This window comes from Acanthopagrus latus, chromosome 8 (genome assembly GCF_904848185.1).
Source record: "Acanthopagrus latus isolate v.2019 chromosome 8, fAcaLat1.1, whole genome shotgun sequence".
Lineage (NCBI taxonomy): Eukaryota > Metazoa > Chordata > Actinopteri > Spariformes > Sparidae > Acanthopagrus > Acanthopagrus latus.
In genome coordinates this window covers 21,685,422-21,701,818 of record NC_051046.1, presented here as the reverse complement: position 1 = coordinate 21,701,818, position 16,397 = coordinate 21,685,422, and the positions used below count along the sequence as shown (strand labels likewise).

The 16,397-nt window shown below is 42.0% G+C and overlaps 1 protein-coding gene across 7 annotated transcripts in view; it reads left to right on the top strand.

The window, feature by feature from the left end:
• Positions 1 to 16,397, top strand: part of tspan9a (tetraspanin 9a) — a 189,207-nt gene that overhangs the window by 18,013 nt on the left and 154,797 nt on the right. For all 7 annotated transcript variants that reach the window (XR_005076611.1, XR_005076612.1, XR_005076609.1 and 4 more), the window contains exon 2: positions 3,307 to 3,363. The gene's annotated coding sequence lies outside the window, so the exon portion shown is untranslated. The remainder of the gene's footprint in view (positions 1 to 3,306; positions 3,364 to 16,397) is intronic.

Below are 16,397 nucleotides of genomic sequence, written 5' to 3'. Positions count from 1 at the left end.
TGTACAAACAGCTAATTTGCTACGTTCAACATGCTCTTACCTTTTTAGATTCATACATACATAAACAACTCTGTTAAATGTTGAGATAACTATTGTGTACACAAGCGAAATAGCCTTCATGAACATAACTCAGTCAAAAAAGATTACCCAATGCAAAAGTTAAGTGTCTGCTAAATGCTAACATTAGCCACTGAAGGAGTGTGTTACTGCCACAGTGTGCCTTGTACTGAGCTCTAGGACTGTGTGCTTTGTTGTGCTTGATTAGCAGCTAAACATCGGCCCATCACTGCCAGCTGCTGCTCACTTGATCTTTTGCTCAGTGACTGTTTGCTTTGTGCTATCAATTTGGCAGCACATCTACCTCATTTCTGACTTTCTGTAGTCTTTTGTGAGGGCAGAGTGAAATAATTGGATGATTGGATGATTAGAGACCTTGGATTTTTAAATTTTGATTTGTCAGAGTGATTGATTTACTGATTGCTGTTGGGATTAGAGTTTTTTTTCTCCAAATACATCAACAAATGCTATAACTTACCAACCCTAGCTTGAAGTCAACATGTTTTGTCCAGACTCAAATATTCAGTTGAGACTGATATATGCAGCACATACTCACATTTGAGAGGCTGGGATCAGAAGTGGTTCAGTGTTTGTGCTTTGGAAATGATTTAAATGATAAATAGATGATTGAAATAGTCACTATTTAGATACATTTTGACTCACTGTTTTAGCTCTGTTATGTGTATACATAAATACTTTAACAGAACTGATACAATAAGTAGAACATAGATTTTAACCTTAAAGTTATCAAGATGTATAACTATGGTTGCATAATAAACCCTTGTTACACAAAAGAATCATTTTATTTTGAAGTGTTCCTTCCTTTCATACATCTGTATGTGGGTATGTTTGGACAGAAAGAAACAATGTAGTAATATTCAGCTGTAGTTCTTTATGCAGCCTAAGTGTTGTGCAATCTTGCCAACAGATTCCAGTATCACAGCAAATTGAAAAATAAAAGATTGATGTGCAAAGTCTAACAATGAGTGGGAGCCTGGAGGAGGGAGAGTGGAAGGGCGAGAGGGGAAAAGGCAGTACTAAGAATATACTGAAGGAGCTTCTCACGCTCCTGCCTTTATCCAAGCAGTTGAAACCTCAAGGGGATACCCTGCAGACCTGCCAACTGTACCCATTTATACTGCGAGCCAAGGGATCCACCAGAGTGTTGTTGGTATTATGAAATCAATGCGACTCCGAAGATCCCAAACTGTTAAATCTAATGTTCTGTGAAATATTAGGCGATGATTAGGTGAAGCTGACAGTCAGGCGTTGATATCCAGGTTGCTAAGGCTCTTCTTCTGATATTTTGCAGATTAGAGCAAGCTTCGACAGGGCTTGCAGTGAACCTTGAGTTGAAATGTTCTTCAGCTCATTAGAAAAACTGTCAGGGTCATTGTTAACACATCTCACATTTCAATGTGGTAGCCAAATCAAGAGAACAATTACAATACATGGCCTCGGGGTAGATCTTTCTCTTTTTTCTTGTCATAATCTGAAGTAGCTGCTTCAGATGTCTGACTTCAGACATGATCTCCTTTGTTACTTCAATCCTCAATGTCAGATATCAAACGAAGTGCATTTATTCTCCAGCAAGAGTGACTTTGAAAAGGGAAAATATCAGCATGGTGCTGTGTATTGTAGAGTCACGAGCTGTAATTCAGATCTTGGATCGATCTTTGCTCCGCAGCTGCTAATGAATCAGCGAACAGATTTTAGATTAGATGTTGTTTTCAGGTCTGCTAAGTACTGGCTCCAGAAACAAATGCAGGCTAAGTGTGCAATTATCCATTTGTTATGTGAGAGAAAGAAAAATAAAAGTGTTACCATTTGAGGAAAAGTGGGAAAGTAGAAAGGAAATGTCAGTTCCTGGCCGTATTACTTGGAGCTTTTAGGTTTTACGCCACAGCAGAATATTAAAATTAATGATGTGTTGACATTGGATTTGGCAAAAGAGACGGGAAGAGTGAGTAAAAGAGCAAACCTTTTCTCCTTTTTTTCACTTTTCCCCTGTCTTTGCCTTTATTTTAGCGTGGCTGTTCCTTCATATACTTACCCCCTCTGCTCCATTCTTCCTCATTATTTTATTTTCGTCCCTCCCATAATTCTTTCCAGTCGTCTATCTTACCAGTGGAACGAGACAGTAAAAGGTTAAGTGGAGCCCCTACCCTGGCTTTGTGGTGGCCCTGCCTGCCTGACCAGAAATTCAATGAGCATGACAATTGGAGACCCGGCAGGTTTGCAGACACGCTCGGCAGCTTCAGAGGCCACCGGCTCTGGCTTCAACTTTGGATGGGCCGACAGTGGTGTAGAGTTCCAGAAGAGAAGCAAAGAGCCTGTCATTTAGTGTGAGCTCAAAGGACAGATTCTAGTCATTTCCCTTCCAGACGGACAGTGATTCACAAGCAGAACATCCTGTCAGCTCATTATATGTCACCTCAGCCTGGGGGTCACAATTTAATGTCCAGGGGTCGCCAGGTGGTTGTGGGGTAAAAATAAAGCGATGTATTTTAGTCTTGGGGTTATATTTTACACTACATTGTATGTACCTGTGATATAATTTTCATGTTGTGAGATTAAAGACCCAGTACTTGGGGTTTGGTGTGTGTCTAATTTGTTTGGGAAGTCACGCCTCAAAAAGGTGAAGACATGATGACCCTCATGTCTGAAATAAAACTTGACTTACTCATCCTGGCGTGCCTTAAATAGCACTGTGACTGTCTGTGACTGTGATCTTCAGGCAGTTGAACTATTTGATCTTGTGACTCTTGGTTATCTAGTAGTGGTCAGAAATAGCATCATTGGGCTGCTTGGCAAACTGCTGTGGTGTGGACTATGATTTCCCTGTGCACGCTGTCATCTCTAATCACAAAGATTTGTCCAGATGCTAACGTTGCAGTCAGTACTAATGGAGGAAGGAGACTGCTGTAGTCCTCAGGCTGTGTGTATGAAGCCTGAGTGTTATTGTTTTAATGACACATCTTTAATGGGAAGGAAATATCCATGTCTCAACCACTGACAGTTGTTTTGGCGTCAGGGCTGCTCATGTGCTAAAAAGCTTTTACTACTCCACAAGTTCACGCAGATGCATAGAACAGTCACATAGCGCTGTCAAATCTCCCAACATCTACATTTTAACAGCCCGCTTTTTAGCCGTGTATGCCATCATCAGTCTGTGAATTTGTACAATTAGCCGTTGATTTCATCTGGAGAGTTGTTCTCACTCCCTGTTTTCCTTCCTCTGTTTGACAGGCTGTCACAGGCGAGCCGGTGAGCCCACTGCATCTGTTTCCAACCACATCTGAGCCGGTAAGAAATCATGTTCCACCCTGCTTGGCTTTTTACTTCCATCCCCGGGACGGCCTAATTCTGTCTTTACCCTTTCAAACTGCAATCATTGTTAAGTGATTGTTTGTTCGCAAGAGATTTCTCTGGGGCGATGCTTTTCCCCGTTGGGTCAGCACAAAGTTAGTGAGAATCAAGAATGGATGCGCTTCTGAATAAGGCTGAAGTCAGCCAATTCAGGAAATGAAGACACAATAAGGAATGATATAGAATGTGGCCAGTCCCACAGCCTTGGTGTCCTATTGTGTGTAGCTGCGGAAATTTCCCAGTTTGCTCCGGGTTGTTGTAGATAAAATAGACAATAGAACTTACAGGAAACACACACTTTAAATCAAAAAATTTAAATCTAATTACACATTGTTCAGGGCTGACTTGCTGCTCTGGTATGGCTACACTTCCTGTCTCCCTATCTCCAAACCTTGGGGTGGGTGACCACAGGAAATATCCCCCTATGCGCACACACAGGCACACTCACACTCATACACAAGACCTTCGCCTTCAATTTTAGACCTAACCCGCATGACCTCCGGTGTTGCCGGAACCAATAATTGGTTATAGGCATAGATCATTTTTGGACCATAATGGCTGCAGTCCCACATAAAAAAGCAGCCAGAATTTTTCTCACAATATGTGGTCAGCAAGAACAGTGAGTGCCAGCAGTCATTTGTGCTGCGCAATTTGTAAGACAACAACAGCTGCTCTGCATTGCTTATATTTCAGCGAGCTAATGTATGTGCCAAATTTTGCAGTTTTAAATGTTTATTCTTGCGTAAAATAATATTGTAGTCTGGTATTTCCTCATGGCACAACTGTTAAAGTAAGGGTGCACTGTTTGACAGCTCGTATTTGAATATCTGTCTTATATACAGTGCAGTCTCTTCTTATGAGTTGAGCTCTGAGCTGTGTTGTTCTTGCATAGACAGATTCTCAGGTTTGTTTGAAACCCCACATCAGCAACACAGAGAGAAAGCTGCTGGATAGAAAGCGTTTTGATTCAGCCGAGCAGCAGCCGATTTGTGTGTTTTACTTCACATACAGCTCTGGCCCTGGAGTTCAGCCAAGACAGCCTCTGGTTAAAAAAAACATACCTGATTAACTAGTATAGATCAACAACTGCCAATGATTGGTTCATGTCTTCCTCTTCCTCTCACAAGAGTTGCGTTTGTTGTATTCCATAGCAAGTCACAAAAAGCCCATTTATAATGGGTATCAAAGGGGAAAATACCAAGCAAGTGTTAACCCACCATGATGTTGCTCATGTTGACAACCGTTTTGTCAGTTAGCCCTTTGCCATTTTGTTTTCTGAGCCACAGGAGTCCCTATTTGGACATGAGGGTGGAGCTTGGGAGGATGTCCCTATTGAATCTGACCGGAAACCCTTTGTAGTAGTATGTCATCAATGTAGCCCTCAAGAAGAGCACCAGGCTTTGAAGCCAATGTTTGTAGTGGCTAAACCATGTAATTACAATGTCACATGATGCACTGGGGCCCAGAAAGACTTTTTCCCAGAGTGAAATGTGAAAGAAGAGCCTGTAAAACGGTCGATACTTTGTTTTGTGCACTGCGGCCTCTGCAAAGTGACCCATTACAATATCATAATTTGAGTCATTCAGTAAAGTCTAGAAGAGCCGCATAACTGGAAGTGTGCACACGCTTTGGTCCCCATAACACAGAAGATCCAGGTATCTTTATTCATGGGAACCGTTTTGGCTTTGTGCAACGCTATGCAGCTTTCATTGGAATGAATAGGGCTGAAATCCATGAGCCACACACTAAAGCGTTATCATCTATTGCACTCCAATTGGGACCATAAACTACAAAAAAACATCATGCTGTATTGACTAAGACTTGAAACTAGTGATTGAAGCCATACAGGCATTAGGAAACATTTTACTGACGTCATAATTTAAGTGAGAAGTGGGGTTGATTTCTCATAAGCTTATATACAGTCAGACTTCTTTTTAACCCCTGTCAGCTTTTAGAAAGAATGCAGGTTTAAAGCACTTCGACACTGGTTCACTTATAACATACTTACTTACTTACTCAATGATACCAAATAGACTATTGGGAACATCAGTTTGACAGGGTAACACTTGATATCATGTCATCAGCGATGTAAATTAAAAACATTACAAACACCTCATTGTAGTATGTTAACTCCACAAATGCATATCATTGACCTCAATCGACTAAAACAACTTCAATATGAAGTGTATTATACTGCATTCTGCAGAATGTGTTGCAGGACTGATGATTTGCATAGCATCACATTACAGAGGTTGCTCCCATTTGTCTGGTAACTGAGAACAGATTCACACTTAAACTGTGGAGGCTTGAGAGGGAAATCACATAAGCTGCCAACCACTTGTCATGCTGCCATCCCAAGGCTGAATGAGGGGTACTAGCATGAATAAGGAAACACCCTGGATCATGGCTATCCATGTAAAACAGGCACCACCAGGTGTCAGCCAGCAATGAGTGTGAAAGCTGGCTGCTGCTTTTCATTCTGGGTCACGCTGTGCAGGACGAAGCATTCCGTCAGCACTAAGCAGCAGCGAGGCCTCTAAGGGTCCTTTGCTCCAAAAACTCAGTGTTCCTTAAATGTTCTGAGGTCAGGTGAAACACTTTGATCATCATCAGGCTCAGCAGCTTCAGCTGCAGTAATGACGGTAGACTAAGCGGTGTGGCAGCGACCTCTGGCAGGCACTACGGGTTCTGCAATCAGCAGCAACGATATCAGCCAATGTCCAGATGGTTTCTCTTTCTAAAATTGTGGCATAGTTGCAGAAGGGTTTGCTGTTTTCAGCTGCTCCTACTGACGGCATAAGAAAAGCGTCCTCGCCAGCTGCTATGGTTGAATGTTGCTCTTTCTACTTCAGTTCAATGGCAGTAACATCTGGGGCCTCTGTTAGCTGTGAGTAATAAAGAAGGTCGTCCATAGAGACTGGTTGGTCTGGAGGGAAAAAAACCCCGAAATGAATAGCCCAAGGTTGTCACAATAAATCCCTGTGAGTCGGCGTAGATGCTCAGCTTCAGTTGGAGCTTTTTCTGTTCCACTAAATCACTTTGCGTTTTTAAAATTCTGCTCACCATTTTTTCCCTCCAGAGGGGTCCAACAAGGACAAGAGTTAATAGTCTGCTCTTCACATTCAGGCTGAATTCTTTCCCTCTGATGTTTAAATTGTCTCGTTTTCTCAATTGGTCTAATGAGGGGGATCCTTTTTATGCCTGTCTGCCACTTTGATGCTTTACAGAAACTGCCATGGTGAGTTGGAATCTAAAGTGTGCATATTCAATGGTGTGTGTTGGCACACAGGTGTTTACACACTACTAATTGGTAATAGTGTGAAATTGTCCTTGTGCCTCTGTGCAGCTCGCAGCTCGTGTTTTGTTATGTGTCATTCTTAGGTGAGTTTGAACACATACAACACAAGCCAGATTTTAAAATCAGGAAGTGTAGATGGGCAAAATATTTTCATCAGTCTATCCTAGCAAAGAAGCAGGCCACCAACTGAATACGCCTTACATGTAGAGTGTCATTGCAGTGTTGGGAAATGGTAGTATGGGTGTCAAAAGTTTGTCAAGAAGGACCCAAACACAAGATATGCAGGCGGCAGGTTGAAAAACAAGGTGAGCTTTATTAAGATAACATTGTGTAGGGTTTATTTTACCTATGACATAACAGCTTCAAAATCATTTTGATAGTTTAGTGTCTTGTAACAGGGTGAATGGTGTCTCTGTCTCTGCCTCCCATCACTTGATTCTGCACTATGTTCCTTCAGTGAGAGCATAAGATCACAGCTTTACATACATGTTTAATTCAACACATTTTCAACACATAACATTGTTATGGCGTAATGACTTTTGTTTGTAGTTTGTTTGTTGTTAAAAAACCAGGAAGCCATAGGAAGCAAAGGAGGAACAGCTGAGGACGAGGGAACAAACTGCAGTTAAATAAACAGGAATGCAGTCCCATTAGGGACACAGGAAAGGAGGAAAAGGGAGCAGGAAAAAATGGTGCATAAAAAAGACAAAGGCAGGAAGTGGAAAAGTAACACAAATAGATTTGACAAAATAAAACAGGAGCCAGAACCAAACCAAAACTGCAATCATGCATATTTATTTTGACAATGATGCATCATGTGTTAAGAGTTTAGAGTGTGGCTGGTTCAAAAATCAGGTGAGCTGGTTATTGTCGAGTTCTGCAGTTATTTCTTCTGGCTCATCTGTTAATTAAACAGCTGCTTTTATTCTAATATGAGCTGAATGTAGTCTCTTCAGTCTTTGTCATTTGAGAAGATACCTTCTGGTTTTGGTTTTAGGAGTAACTGGTCCGGCCGTGATGAAAGGTGTTGCGGGGTGCTCAGTACACAGTGAACTCTGAGAGCAGAGAGGGGGAGTGGGAGGATGGGGGAGGATGAAGGAAGCAGAGGTTGAAGGAGAAGGGAAAGGGCAGTGTATTTCACAGCCCCTCTAATGTTCTCTCTGTAAAAACATCAAGGACCTGCTTCACTGCTCTCCACAGCACGGCTCCTCAGCGTCTGTGTTTGATGGCTGTGTTAGCGGACCACACCACAACACCCTTGCTTTTGCAGAGTCAGACGGGTTCAAAGAGGATCACGGCCTCTTTTTTTGTGTGTGTGTGTCTTTGTTTTCTCATATTTAATGTTCATCTCAGATAGCAGGACAGTTCGATCTTTGACAGGCCTTACAATTTGTGGTATGAGTTTGAACCTAGTTAATGTCAAAGGTGTCACTGTGATTAGAAATTGCTTGTCGAAGGTAGTTGCTGAAGATCTGTTGACCTCTCTGCAGGAACACTTTTAGCCAGTAATATGTTATACTGAACATAGAGCATGCTGACCCTTTGGTGGGAGGGTGTATCTTTATTCTCCTGGAATTGGACATTGATATTTTTATTACCTTTGCCAAGGAGTTAATGTTTTTGCCCATGTACATTTGGTGCTTCTGGTGTGGATCTGGATAAAGGGACAGATCCATGATTTTTTTTTTTTTACTTTCTCTTTAACATTGTGAGATGTTTTTTCGACATGTTCATTAATTTCTCAGGTAATCATGTATGCATCTTGTTATAAAAAATCAGGCCGGTTTAATTAAGTGGCTGGAATAAAGATCCTGATCTGACAATTGCAGTATATTTTCTTGATATTGGATTAGGCTTGACTGAATTTAATGAGATTGTTGGGCCTCGACGGAGGTATGCACTCTACTGATTGTCAGTGAAAACATTTAATTATGTAACATTTCAATAACTTGAAACACTAGAAGAATAGAACAGTTGAAAACCTTTCTAAAGATTAAGAACAACATTATGGTCTCAAGTATGGTTATGAATATTAAGCATACAAATGAAAAAAAAATAGAGCATTTGGAAACTGGACAGATTTGAACACTTAAGATTAAGAACAATATTATGATCTCAATTAAGGTCTCAGTAACATTAGCAAAATACATAAATAGCCAAAGCTATAAAATGACAGATGCTGTTGAAAAATAAACAGAATTTAACTGTTTTGGAGATGATGAAAATTTTAAGTATTAGATAAAATATACCTATGAATTATAAACATACAAATTAAATTAAATAGCTTTCACACTGAGGTAAAAACCTTCATCTTTATACCTTGAGAAGAGTGAGATACATGTCTGGGCTTTCCCATGAACCATGGTCGAAGGTTGATACAGATGTTTCTATCACAGGTTGCTGTGGACGTCTCACGCTTTGCCACAGCTGACTGACCTCACGCTGAGTTCGGGCTGGATGTCAACATACTCTGCAGACTGTTTCATGAGCAGGCTGTATGACAATGTACATAGTTTTCCCATCGACTTGGCTTCAGCTTAATAACTATGTATGCAGCTGGGAGCGATGGCTTTAAGTAACCAATTCGAATGCAGTGTGGAATGAAAGAAATACTCAGTGGTAACAAGTGTCACAATTTAACCTGGATGCTGCGCACTCAGCGCCACAGCTAACAGTGGTCTCCACGCTGCTCTCTAGCAGCTCGCTGTGAACAAATGCCTCAGACTGTTCCACCCATGAGTTGTCAGTACAGGCACTCATGACAAAGATACAAGACTGACAAGATGCACTTTTGGACGATTTATTGACAGTCACCCACACTGTCACTGTGTGCTCTGTAGCGCTCATCGAACAGTGGTTTGCAGGTCGCAGACTCCGGCATGTTTTTCCTGGTTAGCCGACATGGCTGAAGACCCAACTTTTTTACCCACATTGTTGAGCAAGCCTAGCAGCTGCTCGCAAAGAGTTTAGCGTCTCATGATTGTAGGGTAGTCACATGACACGCCGTTGGGGACGCTCACAGGTAAAATTAAATAATATTAACAAAGTTTGGTAACACTGATAGCCCGTAGTTCTGGATCTAGACTGGAAGTTGTGATTCTGCCTTCTCACACCACAAGACAGGTTCATGGAGCTGAATGTCACGATTTCGGTTTCGACAACAGTATCTTTACAGCCCTATTTGTGACGATAAACAAGTCTCCTTGTTGAGACTGTAGTTTGTTTTAGATGTTTAAAGCATAAAAGTATGTCTAGAGAAAATTTGTCGGTGTCCCATCTGCACGTCCTCCAGCTCCCTTTCCTCTGACATATTTACAGTGTACTGTAGACTGTGACATATAATATATGTAGGTTATAATTCTGTATCTTCAAGTGTTACTAATGAGTTCTCTGAATGGACACAGCTGAGCAGGTATTAATCTCGCATAACTGCTTCAGCTAATTTTGGTCTTATCAAACTAATGACTGTCTTCCTCTCTGACTCGGCAGCAGAGATTTGTTTGCCCTTGACGTGGCCTCTGCTGCTTTGACTCCAACTGGTGAGAGTCTTTGTGGTTGTGTGTTTCCAAAACCATTTAGGAGAAGATTATAGACCAAAAGCAGAAGTGATAAAAGAAACAAATCTGAGACATGCAAGCAAAGATAAATGGGATGCATTAGAACAGATTAGACTTTCTCGTGAAGTTCATCATGGTTGCGGATGTGTGTGCTTGCAGTATACATAACGTTACTCCCAAACTTCGCAAATCTGTCATTGCTTCCACTGCAGCACCTGCTCACTCACATCATAATGACGGGGCTTCATTCATTCTTCCTCTTTTAAATCAAGGGAGCTCTTCCAAAGCTCTGCCTCTTGAAGCTCTCTCCCACTGCTTATGTGCTGGTTGAGGTTGTTCAACATTAAGGCTGACTCTCATGTGTGGACCTGAACAGCATAGAAAAGCACCCAGAGTCGCAGTGACATTTCAGTGGCTTGTGAGAGCTCTCAGCAAAGCCTGTGAGCATTTCTTTACCCACCTCTCTCTCTGTCTTTATGTCACTGTGGTGGGGAATCAGAGGATTAATATTCATGCTGATTGTGTCACTGCTGCTCCTGGGAGTTATGCTCACCATAATCTAATGGCTCTGCTGTCTAACACAGTGAGTGTCTCAACTTGTGATTAAACCATTCACATAAAAGCCACTGCAAGCTATGGAGGACTGAGAACTGCCAAAATCAAATATAAATAAATGAATTAATAAATGAATAAATAAATACATACATATATATATATACATACATACATACATACATACATACATACATACATACATACATACATACATACATACATACATACATACATACATACATACATACATATCTCACTGAATATGTTTATATTTCATTAAATACACCAAAGTAATGCTAAAAATAAATGTAGCCGTTAATATTTAACATTTTCATTTGCCTCCATTTTTATATACCTTTGTTGTAATTCATCAATGTATTTATTTGAGCACTTTTGTATTTTTCCCGTTGCATTTTCCCACTATTCGTTGCCATAACCTTATTGATTTCTGTATTTTAATTTTTGTTCTTTATTATGCAAATGATGCATGCAGAAATTTATAAATTCATGTAGAAAAGGAACAAAACAGAAATAAATAATATTGAATTAATTGGGATACTGCTACTACTACTGACTTATTCTTTTATCTATTGAGCCAAATTTTTATTGATTTTTTTTTTTTTTTTCTAATCTTGACAGTTTCAGTCCTCCACAGTTTATGTGTCAAATGGGTGACTAGCAGTAGAAGAGGCATGCACAGCTATCAGTGTTAAATCCTGGTCATCTGACCAATGTATGACCCAATCTTAATTGAAGCTGAGAGGGTGCAGCAGATACCTCACATTTAAGAGTCCTACTGTATATTTCATGGTGCAAATAGGCAAACTGGCTTATAAAAAAGAGTCCTACTTAAATTACCTCCAAATTACTTTAACCAATCACATGCATAGGCCCTCTGCATCTTATAGAGGATATTACTGCTCTAAATCTTCCCACAAATCACTGTAACTTTGCCTCAGATCAGCACTCCCACTTTGATGTGATTGGACTCACATTTTCTGTTAGCCTTGATGGTAATGGAGCTGCACACTGAGTCAGGGTGATGGCGCTCCGACTGGAGCACCATGACAACCTTATCACATATTCTGTGGCGGCCATGTTGATGTGTGCCAGTCATAGGACAATGTAGGGAGGGTTAAATACAATGTCAACAGACCATACAGATCCTCACGTGTCTGTAGTAGACATAAATACTGTTAAATGCACCCTGTGCATTGTGGGTATCATGTTTAACATTTATTCACTGTCAACACTTACACTAGATGATACTGATTACATTAATGTTGAAGGAGCAGCAACATGTTTCCTTGCAGTGTACGCCATCTAGTGATTTTTCAGCAGTATAGCATTTTTCCGAGCATAATTAATGCACTTTAATATTGCTTTTTAGTGCACTTTTTAACATGATTACTGCGTGGTAGTAGAATTTTAACCATCCTGCTGTATTTCAGATATTAAAAAAAAAAGCAACACTGCACAAGGATCCAGGCAAAATGGAAAATAAAACAGCCCACAGAGTTACATAAAACACTCTTATCTCACGAACTGTCTCTGAAGAAATTCAATTTAAGATCTTATCCAACGCTTTTAAAAATATCTAGCAATGCACTCAATACCAAACCATTAAGCAACACTGTGTAGATGTCTCACTTTGAACCCCCCCCCCATCTGCCACCACCGACACCACCACTGAACAGAATTCTCCAAAGTCTTGACAGGGGTTTGTTGTTGGTGTGACCTGCAAAATCAATAATGTTCACATCGAAAAATGTTCAAAGGTATCTTAGGAAAGACCAACAGGGAGGGAAGGAGAGAGTGGGGGAGAGAGGGAGGAAGAGGGAGAGATTGTTCAGTGGTGGATAATTGGAAAGCAGGGAGGTTGAGGCTGCAGTTCACACAAGGTTGAAACAAGCTGCCTACCCCCCACCCACCCACCCCCCAGCCATTTATCCAGATCACCTGAGAGCTACTGCACCGGTGTCACTGACTTAAAATCAATTTTCTGATAAAATTACTTCAAGAACAAATTATCTCTCAGTCATGACCTGCCGTTGTGTCCCCTCCGCTGTCACCACTAGAGGTCAGTGTGACCCTGACGTGTGCCCACACGAGGGAGTGAAGCTGTCATGGGCTGCTCAGATGGGTAGGAGGGGAGTTTGCAGCATGTTTTATGGTCATGTCTGCAGAATGACTGCATGGTGCAAAGCTTAGGCTGTTTTTTTTTCTCTTCCAAACTAAATCTCCTTCCTCCCCTCTCCTCCTCTCGCTCGGCTTCTTTATCTCTACCTTCCCTTGCATTTCGACCTGGGATGGGATGAACCTGTTTACGCACATTTGCATAAGCTTGCTTCAGAAATCTGTGCTTACCCCTGTGTATTGCTCAGTGAGAGTGAGCTGGCTGTTCAAAAGGAATAGCTAATGACTCCATTGCCCTCATTGACGCATGTCAGTCTATTTCAGGCTCAACGACTAACACTCTCATACATGGCCAAGTAAGAACTGATGAGCTGCGTGCTGGATCGACCGCGCAACGTCAGCCTACCACTCAGTTAGACAGGAGAGTGATTTTTCAGCAGGGCAGGGCACCTTATCCTCAAGCCTGCGAACCATCATCGGAGTGTATATTCCGGCCTCGTGTCATGCTGCTGACAGCACCGACGGAGGTGACGTGCTGCTGGGTATATCAAGCATGTGATCAACCTGATGTGGCAGCAGTGGCATTTCTTCACCCTCATCCTCCACCACCTCTCTGCCCATAACAGGAGCCATCCTTCAGCCCCGTCTCCTTATTGATCCCCATTTGGCTGGAGTTCATCCTCCCTTCTCCATTACCCGCCATCAGTCTCCAGTCCTGAGCCCGTCCACCCCTGACCCTTGCTCTTGGGATGAGAGGAGCCATAATTGGAGGGGAATGAGGTTGTGATGGCTTGGGGGGAGGAATTCGGGTCATAGAAGGGGTGAGAACCAGCAAAGAGAAAGAGACGGAGAAAGTGCGAGAGAGGCATTGGGCAGCTGGGTGGAGATGAATGGCATTAAGTGGACTGAATGCTGAACGCAGGGGCAGGAAGGGCACTGCCAGCCACGGAGGCTTGTGGCCGGCTTTCACATGACTCTGCGTATGCTGGGACGCAGGAGAGTAATAGAATACCAACGTGATGTGCTGGGATGCTTGGGGAGGGGGGAGTAAATTTAGCCACAGACAGGCAGCTCTGCAGGGCCGGAGGGAGGGTGGGGGATCGCAGCTCCAGGGCCTTCTCTGGCTACCCCTCTGTGGTCATCACGACCCTTCTGGAAGAGTCACGGAGGGCACGGGTGCAATCACAATATGATTCACCTCCTCTCTGTACCTTAGCAGGCTTAATGGCCACAGGGTGAGATGTATCTCAAAGCAACAAGATGGCAGCGGGGAGGGGGGGTAGGATGGGAGGTAAGTTGGCCATACTTTATTCCCAGGCTCTGACAGGGGGAGCATCTGTTGGGCTTGTGCAGCGACTGGATTTTAAAAGCAATAGCGCATGTCGTAAGCTGATGTTCTCTGATAGAATAGATTCTTAATGATCGTGATGGATATACAGATGTCACTCAGCCGCTTAAGCCACGATAAAGCTATTTTTCGCCACCGAGCATGCAGCAGCAGGATACGGCATCTCTCAATGTCACTGGTTTTGTCCTCAGATACATCACGGCATCGAGTCCTATCCGAGCCCCCCCCCCCATCATCCGCTCTCGTTATTAATATCTCCTTATGCAGTATCAGGTGAAGATCAAAAGAGGGCGTCACGACTTTGAAGCGCTTCTGTAAGAGTCCATGCAAGTCTGTTGTTCCTCACTTCAAAATGATTACCTTTTCTCTTTGCCAAAGTGTCCTCTGTGTTGACAGCTGATTATTTTGCAGCAGCCTGTCATTGACAAACGCTCCGTGCTCTCTTTTAATGTTGGTATTGATAAAGGAAGCTATTCTGATAAGTTTGATTCCAATTTGAAAGTGGAAACAATAAGCTGTTGTTTTTTTTTTATTTTTAGGAGTTCTCTTTATGCAGCAGGTCCCCTGTTAAGGTGCAACTGTATAAAAAGCCTGTTGTCAGTCTCCTTCTTTATGACTGTGTTAGAGCAGATTAAGGTGTGCTTGTACACATCACGTGTCAGATTATACTGAATTGTTTTTAATCCATTGAAACAGTAGGGGAGTCAAAACATCTTCTTCAAAGGAGCTGAAGCTGATGCGATACACTGAAAAAAGAAAAGTCGCAAGTAGCTCCAAGAGGTTCGGTCCCTGCCAGTTTGTGTTTTTTTAATGATCGTTTGTCTTCATATTTTAACTTTAATTGCCTTCCTGAAGATCAAGTAGCACAGGAGGCGGTGATATTTCCCCTGTAATAGTTCTCATCACATAAAGCTGGCATCTGAACAATCAGACAGTTATCATTTCTTGCTATTTACTTGAAAAAGAAAAGGTTTAGCAGCCTATAGAGCATCTGAGCATTATATTATCAAGGCCTCTGAGCAAATTACCTCAGCGTTCACAGTCTAATAAGTGGAAACTGTTTCCTTTTGTGGTCGATCATCCGCATGTTATTCTCTGGCGCTAACCACTGGCAGACTGTAATGCTCGTCGTGTGTAATTGCAGGTTTATGGTATAGCTGTATTATCTCCGATGAGAGCGGCAGTCCTGCATAACAAAGACTGCGCAGACCATCTGTGCAGTTTGTTGCACAAATGATTTAGCTGTTCAGAGCTGATAGCACTTTGGCTGTAAAAAGCAAATAATTCAGTGTTCACCAAATGTTCCCCACTTTTCTTAAGTTTGAAAAAAGGGATACACACTTTGGAAGATTTAGATGACCCACTGCGGTGCGTGTTGTGTGAGTAAATGCGCCGTCAACAGCAGGCTTTATTTCTCTTCCTCTGTTTTTTGTTTGTTTTTGGCTGGGGTGAGTATTTGCCTCCTTGGCCTGAATTTTAATTTCAGATCTTTCTGACGGGCCTGAACAATAGCCGCGCTCTGCTGTTGGCAATCTAATTTTCATTTGAATATTGGCAAAATTGTTGTTGGAACCAGGCGATTATGAATTTGCTTCAAGGGATAACGGTCAACCTTGATCCCATCTGCATTTTGTCCGTCATGGCCTTGATTGTATTTTTTCTCTATGTAATGAAACAGATGATGCGACCACTTACATTTTTTGCCTCATCGTATTTGACTCTAAAGTATCTGGATGGGCCAAACTAACCCCAAAACTCACAAGGAACACTTTTTGGCAAGGTGCACCATGTTGTTTTGGGGAAGACATTTTTAATCAGAAGAGAAAGACTTGTTGTACTTATGCTTATCACTTCTGCAATGGATCTGTCGCTGTTTGACACATTCTGACAACAGTAAACAATGCATCAAGCAAAATGAATGCATAATACATTCGATAAATTCTATTTATTCACAGTCGCATAGCAGGTAAAATCAGACTCCATCTGAGTCAAGGCCGGAGAGGTTTTATTGTGCAAAGGCGATGACGTTATTCAAATGTTCTGCATAAGTCACACTGAGGTGGCACCTCAAACGACG